The sequence below is a fragment of the Misgurnus anguillicaudatus genome, chromosome 2 (genome assembly GCF_027580225.2).
Source record: "Misgurnus anguillicaudatus chromosome 2, ASM2758022v2, whole genome shotgun sequence".
Lineage (NCBI taxonomy): Eukaryota > Metazoa > Chordata > Actinopteri > Cypriniformes > Cobitidae > Misgurnus > Misgurnus anguillicaudatus.
Genome location: NC_073338.2, coordinates 43928714 through 43950589, shown reverse-complemented (window position 1 = coordinate 43950589; position 21876 = coordinate 43928714). Strand labels below are relative to the sequence as shown.

Here is a 21876-nt window from a genome sequence, read left to right as displayed (position 1 = left end):
TTGACAGAACATTCCCACATGGTACTATTTTGGTCAGATAAAAACGTTCCTGATATGACTGTAGGAAGACGTTCCATATTGGTTATCCTGTGGTCACATAAGAACGTTACGGAGAGGACATTTGGAACATTAATAGAACATTCCCACATGATACTATTTTGGTCATATCATAACGTTCCTGATATGACTGTAGGAAGACGTTCCATATTGGTTATCCTGTGGTCACATAAGAACGTTACGGAGAGGACATTTGGAACATTAATAGAACATTCCCACATGATACTATTTTGGTCATATCATAACGTTCCTGATATGACTGTAGGAAGATGTTCCATATTGGTTATCCTGTGGTCACATAAGAACGTTACAGAAAGGACATTTGGAACATTAACAGAACATTCCCACATGATACTATTTTGGTCATATCATAACGTTCCTGATATGACTGTAGGAAGACGTTCCATATTGGTTATCCTGTGGTCACATAAGAACGTTACAGAAAGGACATTTGGAACATTAACAGAACATTCCCACATGATACTATTTGGTCATATCATAACGTTCCTGATATGACTGTAGGAAGACGTTCCATATTGGTTATCCTGTGGTCACATAAGAACGTTACGGAGAGGACTTTTGGAACATTAACAGAACATTCCCACATGGTACTATTTTGGTCATATCATAACATTCCTAATATGACTGTAGCGGGACGTTCCATATTGGTTATCCTGTGGTCACATAAGGATGTTACAGAAAGGACATTTGGAACAGTTAATGTACGTTACCGCAGTGTTGCATTATGGGACGTGGGCGCCATGTTTAGAGGCACCGCCGACCGCTATGCCATTTAATTGTGGGCATGTTAAGCTAAAACTAGGTAAAATTGAAGAAGAACGGAAGAAATCGAGAAATTGAAAGAAAAAGAGAAGGGACCCTATCGGGAGAAACTAAATGCTACTGCCAAAAAACTTTATTTGGACAAATAAACAACATAGATCCATATGATTTAGCAGCCCAAGACTGGATTACGGACCTCCGCTTACATATCTGGTCAATTACCTTGTTTTTGCAGGACTTTATTCACACTTTGCAGGAGTTTAAGAACTATAAATCCCTTCAAGCTTATAGTAAGCTGACACTTCTTCTTTTGGAGTCATATGGTTGGCAAACCAGCTATTTACTGACAATGTGTTAATACCTTCGTATCTTAATGATTCTATAAAATAATTTCTCCGTTGTATTCTGTGCGATGAATCAACACATGTTCAAAGATGGCACTTCTGTTTTGGCCAAGTTATTAAAACAAACAAAATGCTAAATATTTAGCTAACGTTGTTATTTAAAGAGTCACAAGCAGTGGGTTTGAGCAGTTGCATTTAATAAAAAATATGTGTTACAATCGTCAAAATTGTCTAAATATTTATTTTTATAACTCATGTGTTTAGGGTGATCAGAAATGAATGAATGAATCGATCAATAACTTACATTTGCAAGTTAGTTTGACAGTGTTAGCATAAAAACAAGACGATTTAAGTGGTTCTGCTTTTATTAATCACAAATTACTGAATGACTGAAAATGCAGCGAACACACTCTCGCTGATACAGGGATTTTTTTGAGAAGTAAAAGTTTTTCTCCTGATTGCAGCAGGCAAACCATGCGATCCGGCGTCTTTTCGTCAGCTCCTGCACCGGCTTCCTTTGTTTTTTCCACGAATAAAAGCTGGAAAAACGTATTCCGTTGTTCAGTTTCCTCCCTGAACGATCGCGTGACCTGCTTGATCGAGCAGTACTGACCAAACATATCGAAGTTTATTAAAATCTCGACAGAAAATACAAAAACAACCTCCAACACATGAAATCAAATACAGCGGGATAGGACGCGTGCCTGCAAATATGGCGGAGTACACATAATACAACACCGCGTGACGTCAACTCCACATTCCCTACCCAGACAGCACGTTCAGTCTTACCGACGTCGGCAATTGGGGGGCACCAGCGGCAAAGTGTCGGTTGGGGTTTTTCCCCTGCACACAGAATAAAAGTAGGTGGGTAAACGATCGGCGCGATGAGTCTGCAGCCGGAGATCGGCAGAGGAACCGCGAACAACCTTTATGCCGACCGCGCCTCTTTTTTTCTTCACTAGATCTACGCAGTTGTTGGTCCACATCAAGCCGGCAGTGTAAGCGCGAAGGTATGTTGATTAAATATGATTGTGGAAATGTTTTCGATAAACGGATGCTAGAAATTGGCGTCGGAGGCAACGTTACATGTTTTTAGACTTGGTTTGTTGTTATAACTGTTGACTTGGGGTGCGTTTCCCAAAACCATAGTTGCTAACCTGTTGTGTTAGCAACTAGCTGGTTGGCAATGGAAAATAAGCAACATGGTTTTGGGAAACGCACCCCTGGTTAGTTATTATTAATATGTTCGCGTATTAAATATTTTTCAGTGAGTTGTTTTAGGGCTCAGTCACACCAAAAGCGCTTTAAACGCTTGCAAACGCAAGGCGCGACGCACTGACTTTTTTAAAAAAGAGCAGTGCAGCGCGGCTTTTCATATTGCTAAGCAACCACCGAGTCAGCTGTCTTGTCAATCAAATATTGAAGCGTGAGCGCTCTTTTGCTGTTAACTGTCATATTAGCAGAAACTTTAAAAAGAGGGCGCTTGCTCTGACCTTGTTTGAGGATAAGAGGAGCACAAACACACAGGAGAGAGTGAGCGAGTGAAGTCCGGTTCTTCAAAGCAACTGTAAACTTCCCTCGCCACAACGTAAGGCCCGCCTCTCCCCTCATTCGATTGGACAATGGAAGACGCGAATGACGTCAGGCGCTCCTCCGCTCTCAGCGCTCCTTCAAAAACGCGTGCGCGGCAGGCGGCAGAAAACCGCAAGGCGCTCGGCGCGCATAAACAGCGCGCAAACGCGCCCTGCCCATAGAATATCATTCAAAAAAGGCGCCTGCAACTGCCATAAACGCTTTTGGTGTGACCGAGCCCTTAGACAGTATTTTTGACGTGAGGGGATCGTTCGGTAAACAGTTAGGTAAACGGTAATAAATTGACGGACTGTCTTTTGTCTACACAAAAATGACATCTGTCATTTTATAATATGGACCCCTTACACTCTAAATGCATTTTTAATGATTTTGTCTAAGTGACATGCTTAAAATTAAAGGCAGCTCTTGTTGTGCGTTTTTATGGTAACGTTAAAAGTAGACCTGTCAATCAAAGAGCTAGTTTAGTACAAGTGCACAGCCACTGTAGACAGTCAGACAAAGTGGTTATTAAGTAATAAAGTGATAGGAAGTAAGTGTTTTTGGACACACACCTATTCATAAAATAGAGCCTTTATTTAACCTTTGTAATTTAGGCAAAATAAAATGTCTTTTCTGTTTTTTTCACTCAGGTAAATACGATGAAGGCATGGCTTGGTGGCCTCCAGAACCTTTTACAGGCCACGTGATCAAATAGCTTGCGCGCGCATTTCGGCCACGGAAGTGTTGTTGTTCCCCAGTGGTTCTCTAACCTGTTAGCAACTCAGAAAGTTTATTAAAACGGTTTCCCAGCATCAAAATGTCTGGTTGTTGCGTTTGGTTGCACTAATATAATATACTAATATACGTATATATGTATCTGGCCACTTTATATTTGGCCATCTGCTAATGTCTTCTATCCACTCCACTATAGTACACGGATCTGGTAGATGTGTTGAAAAAGTTGATAAGTCAACTTTTTAAAATAACTTTGTCTGTGTTACTTCACTGCTGATTCTTACCATACTTCCGTTGCCAAACTGCGTGCACCTACGTTGCCACATCATCATTGTGTACAAAGAGTAAAAGGGTCTATAAAGACTCATACAAAATACTCCAAAGTTTTTTCAAGAGGACATCACCCAACCCATCTAAAGGATGAAAACAATACTCTTGTTGAATACTACATGAGACAAGTGAGAGTGGGGGTCTATGTTGTTCTGATGTTACTCATTGTACTTTCTATGTTCGATGTGATCAATATGAAAACTAATCTTTGTAAAAACTTTTCATTTACAGACCATCCTGACTTAGATCACCATCACCACCATCATCCCCTGCATCGTGCCCTTCATCAGACACCCAAAATGCACCACAAACATCACAGGCGAAAAAGAAGAAAACGCACAACAAACCATCCAAAAAACCCTCCTCCCCCTTCCCTCCTACCTATGGCTGGAAACAACATAACAGTTGGCAAGTTGAATTAACTATTTTGACCTTAAAGGCTTATTTTTTTATCTTATTCACTGTATCCCCATAGTTAGATAAGTGCATACATACTCCTTTCATCTCTGTGCGTGCCGTAACTCTGTCTGATGCACCCACCGCTAGCTTAGCTTTGCACAATGACTTGAAGTAAATGGCTCCAGCTAGCATGCTGCTCCCAATAAGTGACAAAATAATGCCAACTTTTTCCTATTTATATGTTGTGATTTGTATAGTCACAACATGTACAAATAACAAGGTCATGTGAGACACAGCCATCTATTAATCATATACATACAGGGAACTATATTCTCAGAAGGCAAAGCCCGGCTACTTGGGTGCAGTGATTTGCTAGCAGCACCTGAGAAACCCCCGGTGAGGAGCAGAGAGTTCGGTCAGAGTTGTGCAGTTACTCCCCCCGGGTGGCGAGTGCTTCGCCTTCTGAGAGTGTGGTTCCCAGTATGTATACTGTTGAAGGATGGCTGTGTCGTGACCTTGTTGTTTGTGCACGGTGTGACTAAACAAATCACAACACATAAATAGGAAAATGTTGCTGTTATTTTGTCACTTATTGGGAGCAGCATGCTAGCTGGAGCCATTTACTTCAAGTCTTTATGCTCAGATAGGCTAGCGGTGGGTACGTCAGACAGAGTTACGGCACGCACAGAGATGAAGGGGTATGTATGCACTTGTCTAACTCTGGGGGTGACTGTGAATGAGCTAAAATCCCAAAAAGTCAGCGTGTTCCTTTAAGTTTCCATATGTCCATTAGAAAATTGGGGGGATAGTTCACCCAAAAATGAAAGATAATGTCATTAAGGACTCACCCTCATGTCGTTCCAAACTTGTAAGACCTCTGATGTTTTATGTTTAGTCCGAGAGCTTTCTGACCCTACATTGAAAATCTATGCACGGTATACTGTCCATGTCCAGAAAGATGATAAGAGGCATGATCAGGGTTGCCATTTGACATCGGTGGGTCGGTTGGAATGTGTTGGGGCATCCGGGATGCATCTTGGTCCAAAAGTGACAAATTTATTCAGCATTCTCTTCCATGTCTCGTGTGTAGCGCATGTGTCTGACTAAAGTCTTGTGACGCAGATGGCGTGTTATCCTCAGATATGTTTGTGAATTTTTTTCACATTTACAGCATTCGTCTCCCTCAGACTGTAAACGAAGCTCGGGCGCACAAAAAAAAAGCGGGGACGCACCTAATAACACATCAGCCACGTTGTACGTCAGCTGCGTCACTGCAGTCATGTGACTTTAGTCTCGTGTGCGTTCAAAACAGAACCGGAAGAGAAGACAATGCTGAATGATGTCGTAATTTTGTTTTTTTTTTGGACCAAAATGCATCTTCGATGCCTCAACACATTTCAACCGACCCACCGATGTCAAATGGCTACTTTGATGATGTTTTTTATTACCTCTCTGTTCCTGGACAGTATACTGTGCATAGATTTTCAATGGAGGGTCAGAAAGCTCTCAGACTAAATCTAAAATATCTTAAACTGTGTTTCGAGGATGAACGGAGGTCTTACCCTCATGTCGTTCCAAACTCGTGAGTCATTAATTACATTATTTTCATTTTTGGGTGAACTCTCCCTTTAATTACATGCTCATACTTTAATTATGCCTGATAAGAATTTGTAATATTTGTGTTTAAACATTTTTCGAATTTTAATCCTTGTTTTTAAATGGCCATGACAGTGACAAAAAGGAAGCAGCCTTCTCTAGCCCACCCAAGTTTCCATCAAAGGAGCAAGCCTAGTAAGACATTTTATGTGTATAATGCTGCACTTCTCATACAGCGAATATCAGATATAGATATCTAAGGTGCAAATCTTATGGTTGATGTGCCTTTTTGATCATCTTTCTGTTGTAACCTTTTATAATCTTCTTGAAATGTCAGTAAGAAGAAAGCTGGCTAACCCTCCCACCCCTTGTTTAACTCCTCCAGCCCATCCCACATCATTGTAGAGTGAAGGTAAGTGTACCCTATATAGTAAAATGCATCAGGTCCCTAAATTCAAGCAGACACAATGTACTCCACAGGTCCACAGCACATACCATAGTTTGATGTTCCAGAGATATGATTTTTGAGTTTATATTAGTAGTGTGATCAGTAAACCAAGGTTTTCTGTCTTTCCAAGAGACTGCGGTTAATATTCAGAAAGAGGCGCAGAGAACTGAAGGCTTTCCTGACTGTAAGCCATTTAAAACGCAGACAATGAAAACACTGACACGTGTGTGTGTGTGTGTAGAAATGTGTGGCAATTACTCAGCCCACTGACATTAGTTTATCTAATTGTGATAAACTTGACTTACTGTTCACTCCAATAATTTCGTTTTTCTGTATTTTCTAGTGACACCGAATAATAACGAAGGCCTGTGTGCTTTGCAGCAGCCTCCACGTCACCCTCTTCCAGGGCTCCGTCAGAGGACTAACGATAGTAAGATATTTTACATGTAATGTATGAATCTGCACTTTTTACTCAGAACATCATACTGAGGTAGTAAAACAATACATTTCAGAATAATTCAATAGCAAATGAATTAGGGCCAGATTTTAAAATCAAGCTGGATCTGGGCCATTTGTGTTTTTTCCATTTTAAAGGATAATTCCGGTATTTAACACTTTGAGTCTCATTTCTGGTTTGTTTTGGATGAACTACAGTGATGGACACAGAAATTTTGACAATGGGTCGTGTCTTTAGTTTTTGACTCGTTTAGAAGCGTCTCTTGACTGCTTCAGAATGGAAGTCAATGGCCACGCACAAACACGTCACCAAAACAACACTTAACGTTCATTTTCATAACTGTGCTACTCACCGAGTGGTTCGTGGTGTTCGTTGATGACCAAAAACAAGTTGTGTAGCGAAATACAGTTTCTGTCGTGTTTTATTTGGCATTTTGTAAAATTACATTGACTTCAATTGGAAGACTCATTGCTCGCTGATATATCACTCCGCCGCCGGGAAACAGAAAAGGGTCGGTTTACATGTGGTTGTAGTTTTTTCGCTTGGTTTCTCTCAGAATAAATTTTTCCCATTATTGTAGGGCTGAACCAGAATATTCGAATATTTGTTCCGTGGGTTGACATTCGATTTTCAGTTTTGAGATTCGAATATATATATATATATATAAATATTTTACAGCGTTAATGCAGAGCTTTTGCCAAGCAGGAAGTGCGCTTCACGCTCCCGCTCTATAGGTGGCGCAGAGAGACCAACATCCATAGCCAACAGCCACCAAACTTCACCAGTGCAAGAGATCGCCTCAAACGGAAAGCGCACTTCCTGCTTTGGCATTCACGCTAATAGTGTTGTAAATAACGTTCAGTTTCTTGCAAAAACTGATTGATTTGCTTCACAAGACGTCAATATGTCACACGGACTTATGGGGGATTGCTGTTGTATTGGATATATATGCTTTAGCTCTTAAAGTGTGCGGATCTGTTGACTTGCATGACGGAGCACTGGGGTTTCTGCAAAATATCTTTATTGTTCTGCTGATGAAAAAAAAACATATTGGATGGTCTAAGTGTTACAAATAAACTTGATTTTGAAAGTATGCTACCGTTTTATTACAGTTTGTTGGACTACGTTCATTCATGCTTCAGACTCAAATATAGAGCGGAAGTATATATGCGGTTGTGAGGTATCTGAAAAAATAGTTCCACTATAGCAAATAACACGGATTGAAATCATACATTGCGCCAATATATTTGTTTTTAATCATCAACGAACACCACGAACCACTCGGTGAGTAGTACAGTTTTGAAAATGAACGTTAAGTGTTGTTTTAATGACATGTTTGTGCATGGCCATTGACTTCCATTCTGAAGCAGTCAAGAGACGCCTCCAAACCAGCCGAAAAGTCAAGACACGACCCACCGTCAACATCTCTGTGTCCATCACTGTAGTTCATCCAAAACAAACCAGAAATGAGACTTAAAGTGTTAAATACCGGAATTATCCTTTAAGTGATTACATCAGTGAATGAGGACCTTCTTCGTACTGAATGTAAGTTTCCGTTAAATATGTGATGCATAGACCCTTTTACAGCCCACGTGATCAAATAGTTTGTGCGCGCATTTCGGCAACGGAAGTGTTGTTGTTCGCCAGTTGTTCTAACGTGTTAGCAACTCAGAAAGTTTATTAAAACGGTTTCCCAGCATCAAAATGTCTGGTTGTTGCGTTTGGTTGTACTAATATAATATACTAATATACGTATATATAAAGAGTTTGGTCCCAAATAAACGCCATTTTTGAAAAAAATGAGTTGCTGCCAGAATCAGTATTATATCAGGTCAATATTAAAAAGTACATTCTTAATTTTAAGCAAAATCCAATATACGCCGTTTTATTCTGTCATCTTTTCTCCCTTTTTTCCCAAAATGCAATAAACGCCACTCCTCCTTTTCTACAGAATGCCATAAATCCGCTCCACAGTTTGCAGCGCACTATTGCAAAACAATGGCGGCGCGTTGAGTACACGGAATACTAGTTTTCCTCATCTACTTTGTACTTCGTGATCAACAAACAAACAAAAACAAAATAATACTTTAATAGCATTGATAAACCTGCGATGGTTTTCTGTGACGGGAAAGAAACGTAAGCCATCAACATCTAATAATTTACGCAAGAGACACTCGGGAGACGGGTGCTTGTTTGCCCGGGCCGACAACATCAAGTTTCTGTCATGCAAACACATTGACCCCAGCGGATCTTATGAAAAACTTTCCATAATTTTACTCAAAGTCAACGAAAATCGAGCAGGACCAAAACATTTTACAGCTGATCGCTGTGAAACACGTTAAGCGACGACGTCAAGTATAACCGCATCAATGACAGTGTTCTTAATATCACAAAGTAAGTGTTTTGATTAATGCCATTAATGTTTATATTTTTAATTGGTGTATACCACTAGTCAACTAAATGAATAACATGGCAAAGATGAATGCACATTTATAAAGGCTATTGATTCAATAGATTTATTGCATTTTGTGGAAAAAATAATCTGTTTTTATAATAAATCTTTGAAAATCAAGTTATGGATTTGATTTTTTTTTATGTTTTTATAACCTAAAGATGCTATGTGAAAGTTTGTAACAGAAAATAGTGGTTTTCATCTTGTCACTTTCTTGGTATAGAAAACACGTTTTTAACAAAATTTGTCAAAATGGATTTATTGGGTTTTGGAACCAAACTCTTCATATGTATCTGACCACTTTATATTTGGCCATCTGCTAACGTCTTCTATCCACTCCACTATAGTACACGGATCTGGTAGATGTGTTGGAAAAAGTTGATAAGTCAACTTTTTAAAATAACTTTCTCTGTCTGTGTTACTTCACTGCTGATTCTTGCCATACTTCCGTTGCCAAACTGCTCGTGCATACGTTGCCACGTCACCATTGTGTACAAACAGTAAAAGGGTCTATTGGGTCTTTAAACTTGTGGGTGTAAGCGCACTTGAAAAGTTTGAGAGCAAAAAGCCTACATACTGTTTAGCAGTTTCACAATCTAATTTTATCATTTCATAGTGACAACCGTTAATTGGCAGCAGGAAGATGAATATGAAGGGCTGGGCTCTCCTGAACATAAGCTGTTTAGCATGCAGATCAAGAACACACTGAGACAGGCACACACACACAATACACAGCGCACACACAGCACAGTCCTACATAAAATGGGGAATGACAAAAATGACAGAAAAAGTTTTAGAACCACTGCTGTGGGGTCACTTATTTAGCTCTGTTATTTGGACCTGGGTGATGCTGTTCTTTGTGTAACGGGACTTTTTCTGTATTTCCTAGTGCCACAAGATGATTGGCAGCAAGACACACCCAGTGATGAAGGGATGTGCTCTCCTTAAATCACAGCCCATATCTCAGGTACTCCTGAGTAAGTCCTACAATGTGTTGAAACAACATGATTTTATTTTTTGCAAAATGCTCTGACTTTTCTGAATTGTCTTTTTAGAAACCATCCACGAAGATGTATAGACTTTTGTGCTGTCTTATTTTTTTCTGTTGCTTATTACATTATTACATTTTTTTTTAGGTGCTGTGTTAAGAAATCCTGCCTACAAAGTTCCACTGAGGCTGATATAAAGATGACTGTGAGAAACTGGCTGCGGCTGTCTGAGCAGAGACAGGAATGGGGGCGGCAAAGGCGGGACAAGCAAGCATCTTAAGTGAAATAATTGATTGGACTGATTCTGGAGTATGACTTATTCTGGAGGGAATTTCTTATTTTTGTTGCAGTTTGCTATGGGACGGTTTCAAGGACAGGGATTAGACTAGTTCTAGACTAAAATAAATGTAAGAGCTGTCCAAACTGAAAACAACTTGCACTGACATATCATAAAATACATCAGTGTCTTTTGTGATGCTTCAAAATGCACACAAGTAATGTTTTTATTAAGACATGTTATTAAAACTAGTTATATTTCAGAATTAAACGAAGGCCTAGTCCCGGTTTAAGATAATCCCTGTCCGGGAAACCACCCCAAAGTGTAATTTGTGGAGTGTTAAAATAAATGAAACTGCCTTTGCAAAAACAAAGTAAAAAAAATTTCCAGATGCCCTTCTGTTTTGTTATTTCTCCTGGAAAACTCACTGATCCATTTTTTTCTGTTAGACTGACATTTACCAGGTTGTCATATTGTGTATGAAATACACCCTACACATAACAATCACTTACTTTCAATTTAAACTTTTTTTGTCATAAAACCTGGCAACTCAAAAGGAAGCGGCTGCAGACTGCGCAGCCACGGACGGAGTCTTGCATGCAAGTGGGCTAGTTGCCTACTTCTCAACTAGCTCTTGTCAAATTGTTAGGGAAGAAATTTTATGATTAACACAACATAAACTGTTATTGAGTGTTGATTGTTGTTGACACACAATATGAAATGAGTTAGCCTGCAGGGGTCTCCAACATTGTGAGCAAGGGCTACAACAATATGTATAAAACAATCTGGAGGGCTACTTTTTTATTTATTCTACTCAAAACTTTTTTGTTTTACTTACTGATTTTATTTTATTTTACTTTTTGATATGTTTTAGTATTGTTTAATATGTTAACATACGTAAACCAAGCCAAGTTAATATAAAACATATGTATGTAATAAATAAATATTACAATTGAGACTAATAGAATGTGCTGGCACCATGGAGACCCCTGGCCTAAACAAATCAATTATATAACGGTGGGTTCCTGACGCCTCGCTTCCTTTAACACTGGAACAGCTGCTTTATAAGCATGCCTTGACGTTTACAGCGATGCAGCCGAAAATCAGCTGTGTTCAATGGGAGAGCGAAGAGGATCGCGCCGCATATAGGTCATAATAATTAGGGCGGGTTTACGTTGGCTCACGGTCGGCGATCATTCTAATGCCACCATCTTCCCGATGTCTTGCCTATTAGCTACCGATCTCCATAAGACATCTCACCGAGGCACTTTATGTCGGGCAAGTACATGCGCCCCAACGTCGGTAAGAGCTAAATTGCTGTCTGGGTATAGCTGTTTCTCAATATTACTTTCTCTAGTCCACAAAATGTAATTTAAACATAAGTTCAGGCGAGAATATATATGTATTATGTTCAAATTTGCAGTCGGTTTGTAAAGTGAAGGCCAATTTTAAAGTTTAATTTCAAAAAGTCGGAATGTTACCGGCGCGACCACTGGGTGTCAGTGATGTTCTTCCCCAGAGAGAACTTCTCCCTTCCCCCACACAGACACGTAAGACTCCTCCTGCCACAGCACGCTACCTGACGCGGGAATTTACATCACCTCAGGATTCATAAACGGGTTTTCATCGACTTATCTTTGATTTATTTGAAGGAAAAGGTTTGTGTCATTGTTTTTAATCATTTAAACTATTTCTGAATGCAAAAGTATGCAAAATGATGGTTCACAAGACATAACTCTTATTAAAAGTTTTATTAGCGTCCGTTGGCTAGTCTGTAATGCTCAGTAAATCTATATGTTTGCTTTTAAATGATTTAAATATTTCGTTTGATCAAACGTTTTATGAAATATGTCTAAAACATGGCTTGTTTTAATAATTTTAGAAACGTTATGTAACGTATTCTAATGGTTTAGTAATTCAGTTTAAAACAGATAACGTTGATATGAGGAAGAAACGTGTACGTTTTAAATAAATAATCGTTTGTTGTAAAAGTTGAAATCAAACTGATGCTTTTAATATCATGTTTAGATCATGAAACTCTAGCCTTGAGTTCAGAGACAGGGTCACACATTGTGAACTCTCATTTGGTCTGTGTAAGTTACAGACATTTTTGTCTTCTTCAAATGTTTTTGATGATGCCCACTTAAATCACAGTTTTGCCTCTTTTCCTCAGACCCTGATGGATAAAAGATGGATATTTTTTTTCTGGAGACGCTAAAACAATGTCACTTTGAGGTTCTGATACCAGCTTTTACAAAGTTATTTACAGGTAACATGAAAATGCACTTGTTTTTTATTATTTAAAGTGATATGTTGATAATACAATGAGGCATATCAAAGCATTTCTTTATTAAGAATCCCTGCTTATTTTGCTGTGAGTATGTCATTTTCAAAAGTGGTATGTAAGGTTGCACGATTAAAGGAATAGTTCACCCAAAAGTTATATTAAACTCATGATTTACTCACCCCCAAGCCATTCGAGATGCATATGTCCATCATTTTTTAGACAAACACATTTTGAGATATTTTAGAAAATTTCTTAGATCTTTCAGTTAATCAAATGTAATGTTACAGGGTCTACTCCTTCACGTCCCAAAAATGTGCACCCATCCTTCACTAAAGAAATCCAAATGGTTCCACGATGATAAACAAAGGTCTTCTGGGGGTGATCCATGCCGTTTTTTGTAGAAATATCTATATTTAAACTTTATAAACAAAAATACTAGCTTCCAGTAATACCGCCATCTTAGACTCCTCTGTATTCAGGACAGCTCTCATCTTGAATGCGGACGCGACCAAGATGGTGCCATTAGCAGAAGCTAGTTATTTTTGTTATAATTCTACAACAACACTGCACGGACTACCCTCAGAAGGCCTTTGTTTATTATCGTGGAGCCATATGGATTTATTTTGTGAAGGATGGATGCAAATATTTTTGGACTTGAAGGAGTGGACCCCATAACTTTACATTTGATTAACTGAAAGATCTAAAACATTTTCTAAAATAACTAAAAATGTGTTAGTCTGAAAAATGATGGACGTATGCATCTTGGATGGCTTGAAGGTGAGTAATCATGGGTTCAATATCATTTTTGGCCCAACTATCTCTTTAATTGTATACAATTGTCAAGCCCATCTCATCGGTAAAGCCGGTTCTGTGATTCGAAGTAAATTGCCATCATCTGAAAACAGGTAAAGCACCATTTACTACACGCAGCCGTAGTTCACTCACAAGCTAGCCCATATAGCATTCATTATCGCATAAATTTACATTAAAGTTTTATTGAAAATGAATGCATGATTTGTCATTTTCAGAGTTAACAAGACTTCTCTGTGTTATTCCGTGACCATGCTGAAAAGCTATTTGAAACTTGGGCACTGCATTTTACGGACAGAATCCTGCAACTTCCCAGCCAAGAACCAAGAGCATCAACAAATCACCTCCAGGTACACTTGGGAATACAATAGTTGTTTGCTGAGTATTATGACAGTAAAGTTACTAATTTAACCTAAACATTTTTCTCTACAGAACCCCATGATGATATTCCAACTCCTGTCTACAAAAGTGGGAAGAAAATCTTAAGTTTATGTAAGTAATGGAGGTATTGCACACTTTACTTTGCAAGCAACCTAAAACATTTAATATTTTGTTTGTGAACTAGCAAGAAGACATGTTTACAAGTAGGAATAGAGTGAAAACTCGGACAAGAAAAATTGTCTTTTACTCGCAACTCTAAAACATTAACTTTAGGGACAAACGTTAAAGGAATAGTCTACTCATTTTTAATATTAAACTATGTTATTACCTTAACTAAGAATTGTTGATACATCCCTCTATCATCTGTGTGCGTGCACGTAAGCGCTGGAGTGCGTTGAGACACTGCAATAGCATTTAGCTTAGCCCCATTCATTCAATGGTACCAATCAGAGATAAAGTTAAAAGTGACTAGGGCTGAAACGATTCATCCAGTTACTCGATTTACTCGATTAAAAAAATTCCTCGAGGCAAAAATTCTGCCTCGAAGCCTCGTTAAATTCCTATGACGCGCACTACACGCGCCGAGATCTGATTCACACGGACCGTTGTTCAATGTTCAGGAAGGACATCATAGCACGTGGTTCATTTTGAATTTAGTTCAAAACATCCACTGCTGTTTCACCAAGCATCGATGAAACAAGGTAACGTAGCTTCCGCTGATTTTAATCCCATACTGTATTTGTAGCGATGTCGTTATGCGGTTTGACTAGATATGATGTTTAGCGTTGATGTTTTTAAGTAGTAAACGTATTCACGTTCAATTGCAGGAGAGTATATAGCTTAAAAAAGAACTCCTTCACACACGATCGCGCAATGCATCACATATGCTTAAACTTTAATGTAGCCACGCAACAATAATTTCAGCATGCATTTACTGTATACAGCGGGACGTGATGTTGTGATTTTTCAAACGGATTCTTAACCTAAAATGCACCGCAATGCAAGTGATGCAAACCAAATGCAGCGTTCTATTGCAATGAAGCAACTGGTCTGACTGGGGTATCGCTCTTCCTCATGCACAGAAGAATGCGTGCACACACACGAACACAGGTGTCACGTGCGCGCACAGTCACAGGTTGTTACCATAGCAAATAGGCTCACCCCAGAAATGATATATTATATGTTAGTAACCTAATGGTAAATGCTGCAGGTGTAGAAATGTGCATAAACCAGATATTTACTTTGATGTCAGGGCTAGATTACAGCATGAAACCTGTTGTGCATATTAATAAATTAAAGTGTTTAATTGTTGGCACTGGCACTTATAAACACTAAATGGGTAAAATTGAAATAAATAGGCTTATTTTTTTGGAGCCAAATACCTCTGTTTTTTTAGAAATAAAAGCCAAATGCTTGAACATTTTACAGCCAAGTCATTTTCGTGATGCATTATTTGTTTTGGTTGTTTAAAAACACACACAATATTTTTATCCGATTAATCGATTAATCGATCGATTCAGTGCTAGATTAATCGATTACAAAAAGAACTGATAGCTGCAGCCCTAGAAGTGACCAAACACATCAACGCCTGAAAAGTCCGCTTCCCTTCTCACTCTCATAATGGGAGAGGGAGTGTGTTACTGCGCCGAGTCGAAGTACTCCCAAAAGTGCTATTACACCATAAAATATAGTTCCTCTTTTAAATCCGCTTAGAAAAGCGCTATGTTTTATTTTGTACCACCAAACTTGCTCGTACAACTAAACGTTGATGTGTTTGGTCACTTCTAACTTTATCTCTGATTGGTACCATTGAATGAATGGGGCTAAGCTAAATGCTATCGTAGCGTCGCAGCGCGCTCCAACGCTTACGTGCACACACACAGATGATAGAGGGATGTATCAACTCTTCTTAGTTAAGGTAATAACATAGTTTAATATTGAAAATGAGTAGACTATTCCTTTAATGTCCAGCCCTGTATTCATTACATAATATATGCTAATAAAGTGTTGGCTATATTAAGTAATAAGGGCAAGTATGCAGGTTGTTGCAAAATCTAAAAAATCGGGCTTACTGCCAGGTAAAGTGACGTGGCAGAATCTGAAATTACTGTGAATCTGAGTTATTGGCATGAACAAAGAGTATATTGTAAGGTTATTGAAATAAAACAGAAATTTATACATTTCATTACAATTAAACTAGATTACATTTGTGTGTATGAAATATGAATTGTTTGGTTTTGTATAATAATGCTGCATCATGCATTTAGCGTCTTTGCCTGCATTCTAAGTGTTTTGTCTGTTTTCAACAGGTTGGGACCAACATGGTTGCATTCTTCTGAGAGGCTGAGGTGACAAAACCATTCCCATTTGTCCTTGAATTGGAAGATGACGATCTCTGCCATCAAGCCTTCGTTGTTTTTGACAGACAGTCACTCCAGCAATACACCCTCCTTGGTGATGTTGACATGTTTTAAACTTTTTTTATGTTTTGGACATTAATTTTACTAAGCAGTGCACATCAGTGTGGGTGTTTTTGAAGACTGTTGTTTACAAACTCCCAAGAACGGAATTCCTTTCTATAAGAAGTCTGTGTAGTTATTTGTCATGCTAAGGTGATTTTTCATGTTGATCATATATTGACTGTTTGTGCAACTTAGTGTTGGTCTTATGTGTTACATTAACCATTTCTTATTACACGGTTCTCTAAAATGCTAGTTTCTGATTGGCCAGTCGTGACATTCTACTACTGCTCAAAACTAAAAACTCCAATGCTGCAAATCATTTTGACAGGTACAGTGTTATATTACACAAAAAATAAATATCAATGTCTATTAATTACATATCCGACATTAAATTTACAAATGACTAAACCAATGTGTTTGTGACATTTGTCCTGAAGAAACTGTTGTGTCTTTTTTCTGTGATGACATGCTGCCAATACATTATCCCTTGTACAACTTTTTACTTGATCTAATTGTAATGTTAATTTTAGATTGTGAGATATAATACTAATATATATTTTTTTTATTAGAAAGTTGATTGTTTGTGTAGGGCTATGTACTCTTTTAATGTTCATGTGCAATAAATATGCTTTTTCAATTAAATCTATGCTTTGTTATTTATAGACACCACAATGAAAGGTATGAAAGCAATTTAAACCACAAAATTTTAGCTTTAAACACATTAACCAAACGTTGGGTTGTTTCAACCCAACAAAAAGTTATTTCTACCCAACAGATGGGTTAAAAAATCAACCCAACTGGGTTCCATAAGACGTTCCATATTGGTTATCCTGTGGTCACATAAGAACGTTACGGAGAGGACATTTGGAACATTAACAGAACATTCCCACATGATACTATTTTGGTCATATCATAACATTCCTAATATGACTGTAGCGGGACGTTCCGTATTGGTTATCCTGTGGTCACATAAGAACGTTACAGAAAGGACATTTGGAACATTAACAGAACATTCCAACATGGTACTATTTTGGTCAGATAAAAACGTTCCTGATATGACTGTAGGAAGACGTTCCATATTGGTTATCCTGTGGTCACATAAGAACGTTACGGAGAGGACATTTGGAACATTAACAGAACATTCCCACATGGTACTATTTTGGTCATATCATAACATTCCTGATATGACTGTAGCGAGACGTTCCATATTGGTTATCCTGTGGTCACATAAGAATGTTACAGAAAGGACATTTGGAACATTAACAGAACATTCCCACATGGTACTATTTTGGTCAGATAAAACGTTCCTGATATGACTGTAGGAAGACGTTTCATATTGGTTATCCTGTGGTCACATAAGAACGTTACAGAGATGACATTTGGAACATTAACAGAACATTCCCACATGGTACTATTTTGGTCATATCATAACATTCCTGATATGACTGTAGCGGGACGTTCCATATTGGTTATCCTGTGGTCACATAAGGATGTTACAGAAAGGACATTTGGAACATTAACAGAACATTCCCACATGGTACTATTTTGGTCAGATAAAAACATTCCTGATATGACTGTAGGAAGACGTTCCATATTGGTTATCCTGTGGTCACATAAGAACGTTACAGAGAGGACATTTGGAACATTAACAGAACATTCCCACATGGTACTATTTTGGTCAGATAAAAACGTGCCTGATATGACTGTAGGAAGACGTTCCATATTGGTTATCCTGTGGTCACATAAGAACGTTACGGAGAGGACATTTGGAACATTAACAGAACATTCCCACATGGTACTATTTTGGTCATATCATAACGTTCCTGATATGACTGTAGGAAGACGTTCCATATTGGTTATCCTGTGGTCACATAAGAACGTTACGGAGATGACATTTGGAACATTAACAGAACATTTCCACATGGTACTATTTTGGTCATATCATTACATTCCTGATATGACTGTAGCGGGACGTTCCATATTGGTTATCCTGTGGTCACATAAGAATGTTACAGAAAGGACATTTGGAACATTAACAGAACATTCCCACATGGAACTATTTTGGTCAGATAAAAACGTTCCTGATATGACTGTAGGAAGACGTTCCATATTGGTTATCCTGTGGTCACATAAGAACGTTACGGAGAGGACATTTGGAACATTAACAGAACATTCCCACATGGTACTATTTTGGTCATAACATTCCTGATATGACTGTAGCGGGACGTTCCATATTGGTTATCCTGTGGTCACATAAGAACATTACAGAAAGGACATTTGGAACATTAACAGAACATTCCCACATGGTACTATTTTGGTCAGATAAAAACGTTCCTGATATGACTGTAGGAAGATGTTCCATATTGGTTATCCTGTGGTCACATAAGAACGTTACGGAGAGGACATTTGGAACATTAACAGAACATTCCCACATGGTACTATTTTGGTCATATCATAACATTCCTGATATGACTGTAGGAAGACGTTCCATATTGGTTATCCTGTGGTCACATAAGAATGTTACAGAAAGGACATTTGGAACATTAACAGAACATTCCCACATGGTACTATTTTGTTCAGATAAAACGTTCCTGATATGACTGTAGGAAGACGTTCCATATTGGTTATCCTCAGTGTTGGGGGTAACGAGTTACAAAGTAATGGATTACAGTAACTATATTACTTTTTTGGGTAACGAAGTAAAGTAACGCATTACACTAATAATATTGGTAACTACACTACTTTACTAGACTATAGGAACGCGCTTTCCTGCGTTACCCAAGCAGTGTTTGTCTGGGTGTAAAGTTTTGTCTGTTTAAGTGGTGCGTGCATGAATGTGCCTGTACGTGTGCCAATGCCATAGACATTAATTTTGACGTAGCTGCTGGTGCAAAGGGGAGCGGGAAATGAAGACGGAGGGTTTCGGCCACTGGGGCGATCAGCTTATTGCTCGAAAGGACAAAAATATTTGTGTGAAATGCACACTATGCCCACACGACAAGTGTCTTTCAACTGCTGACAACGCAATGAGCAACCTGTCTGAGCATTTGTAAGTCCAGCATGGCAATACAAAACTTGTGGCGAAAGATCCTGCTTACCGGTCATTTAAAGCAGAGGTCCCCAACCACCGGGTCGCGACCCAGTACTGGGTCGTGGACAAGTTGCCACCGGGTCGCAAGAACGTCCCGAAAAAAATTTGTATAATAGCCACGTAATAGCTTAATCGGGATTTTTTTGTACTTTAAGAGCCGACATCAAATAACATCGATCATTTCCACTTTTGTACAGAGCCGCGCTCTCTCTCTTTTTCTCCACCTCTCTCTCTCTACCAGCGCATCAGCGATCACATTGTGGTCATTAGAGTTTAAGCATACAGTACTTTTAAAACACAATCGATCAAAGAATTGCGGAGGTATGACTTTATGAATCATTTGCAAAAGTACGTCGCAATGATGTACATATGCGGAGACGTTCAACTGTGTGACAGCGCAAATGACTGAAAAGTAATATTTTATTCTTCTTTAAAACAACTTGAGAATTATCCATCGATTGTAGCACCATGATCAAAATAAACTATTAGGCTAATAATGTTTTAACGGCTACACTTTTAACGTAGGTTTGAAAGGAACCTAAACTTGTCAATCATCATTAATCATGGTAAACGTGAGTCTCCGTGCCTCTGCGCCCAGTCGCAATCCTTCTGGCATCTCTCCTCCTTCACTGCATTTTTCTTCTCTTCTGTTACTTGGAATTGGGTCTCGAGCCCCAACCAAGATTCGAGCTGCCTTCTAGAACAGCAAGCCAAGTTCGTTTAGGTTCCATTAATTATTAAGACGAAATGGGCAGGCAAACTAGTAAAAACAATCAAAGTAAAAGACAATCCGCCAAAATATGGTTTTACACGTCTATAGAAAATATACTATAGCCTAAATAAAGCAATTATTAATTTTCCTAAAGCATGGTTGTTATCTTTACTTCCATTTAAAACGTAAATTTCGAAAAGGAGGATTTTCAGCACGTTTGAACAGCAACTGGATAACATTACATGTGACTTAGGTCAGAGAATAGAGGTGGATCCTCGTAAAGTTAGCAAGTTATTTAGAGGCTTATGCTCAAAAAAAGCTACAGGTCCTGATGGGATTTCTACCATTTTGCTAAAAAGCTGTGCTACAGAACTAACTAAAGCCTTCTGCCCTATCTTTCAACGTTCAGTGGATTCTCACATCATTCCATCAATTTGGAAAAAATCTATAATCGTACCAATTCCTAAGAAAAATAGTCCAGTTAACAATAGTGATTTTAGACCTGTAGCGTTAACTTCCAATGTTATGAAGTGTTTCGAAAGATTTGTTATATTAGAGTTAAAGGAGCAGGTTAAGCCATTCCTAGATCCACTACAGTTTGCGTACAAGGCCGGCCGAGGCACTGAGGATGCTGTCAATTGCATCACTTGGTTAACACTCACCTGGAACATGCCCAAGCGTATGCTCGTTTACTTTTTATGGATTTTAGTTCGGCTTTTAATACACTACAGCCCATTGTACTGATTAATAAGTTAACAGAGCTAAATGTGAACCCTTATTGTATTAAGTGGTTTTATTCTTTCTTAACTAACCGGACACAACAGGTCAGGGTTAATAATTCCTACTCAAAAGTGGAAAGTACGAATACGGGGCTCCGCAGGGCTGCGTTAGCTCACCCATTTTATTTACATTATATACTAATAAGTGTGTCGCTAGTCAAAACAATACGTTTTTTATAAAATATTCTGATGACACAGCTGTTCTCAGTCTATTGACCAGGCAAACAAATATTACAGAATACTTCTCTGCTGTTGATAAATTTGTTGGCTGGTGCGACAGGAACTTTTTACAATTAAATGGAACGAAGACAGTGGAAATGATTTTTGACCCAAAACATGTGGGAGACCACAGTCCAGTTACTATACATGGTATCAATGTCGAATAGGTTTCCTCGTATAAATACTTGGGAATTTATATGGATAATTTACTCAGTTGGTCTTCTCATGTTAATAATCTGTGTTCCAGATTGCAGCAGAGACTCTACTTTTTGCGTATAGGCTCAGGGTGTTTGGAGTGAATCAGAAGATTATGTACCTTTTCTATCAGTCTGTGGTTGAGAGCTTAGTACGATATGGAATTACAGCATGGTATGGTAACCTGACTGTCCAGTTAAAGTATAGGATTGGGAGATTGGTACATAATGCCCATAAAATTATCGGGTGGAAGGAGAAACAAACTGTACAAGAGCTGTATGATGTATCGATTTTAAATCACGATGCTAGCATTGTTGCTGATGAGACACACATTTTACATACAAACTTTCACTTGATGCCCTCTGGAAAACGTTATAGAGTCCCATTGTGTAAGTCTAACCGTCTTAAAAACTCATTTGTTCCCTCTGCAATTAAAATGTTGAATGTTGAAATTTTTAAAACACGTTTTAGAGATTGTGTATGCGGTAACTAGTGTTATAT

General features: G+C 38.5%; 1 protein-coding gene and 2 long non-coding RNA genes across 7 annotated transcripts in view; 2 read left to right on the top strand and 1 right to left on the bottom strand.

The window, feature by feature from the left end:
- Window positions 1–21876, bottom strand: part of LOC129443004 (prolyl 4-hydroxylase subunit alpha-1-like) — a 131230-nt gene that overhangs the window by 41620 nt on the left and 67734 nt on the right. The gene's annotated exons all lie outside the window — the stretch shown is intronic.
- On the top strand, window positions 1997–10831 carry LOC129444779 (uncharacterized). 2 transcript variants are annotated; one of them, XR_012358671.1, is made up of 9 exons: window positions 1997–2194; window positions 3407–3949; window positions 4053–4229; window positions 5952–6011; window positions 6154–6228; window positions 6395–6448; window positions 6608–6694; window positions 10063–10150; window positions 10310–10831. It is a non-coding gene; the product is annotated as an uncharacterized lncRNA (long non-coding RNA). The 2 variants fall into 2 exon arrangements; XR_012358672.1 differs by lacking the exon at window positions 1997–2194 and having other exon boundaries at window positions 3433–3949; window positions 10063–10140.
- LOC129436015 (uncharacterized) lies at window positions 11776–16811 on the top strand. Its single transcript, XR_012371192.1, has 5 exons — window positions 11776–12097; window positions 12613–12708; window positions 13755–13886; window positions 13969–14028; window positions 16227–16811. It is a non-coding gene; the product is annotated as an uncharacterized lncRNA (long non-coding RNA).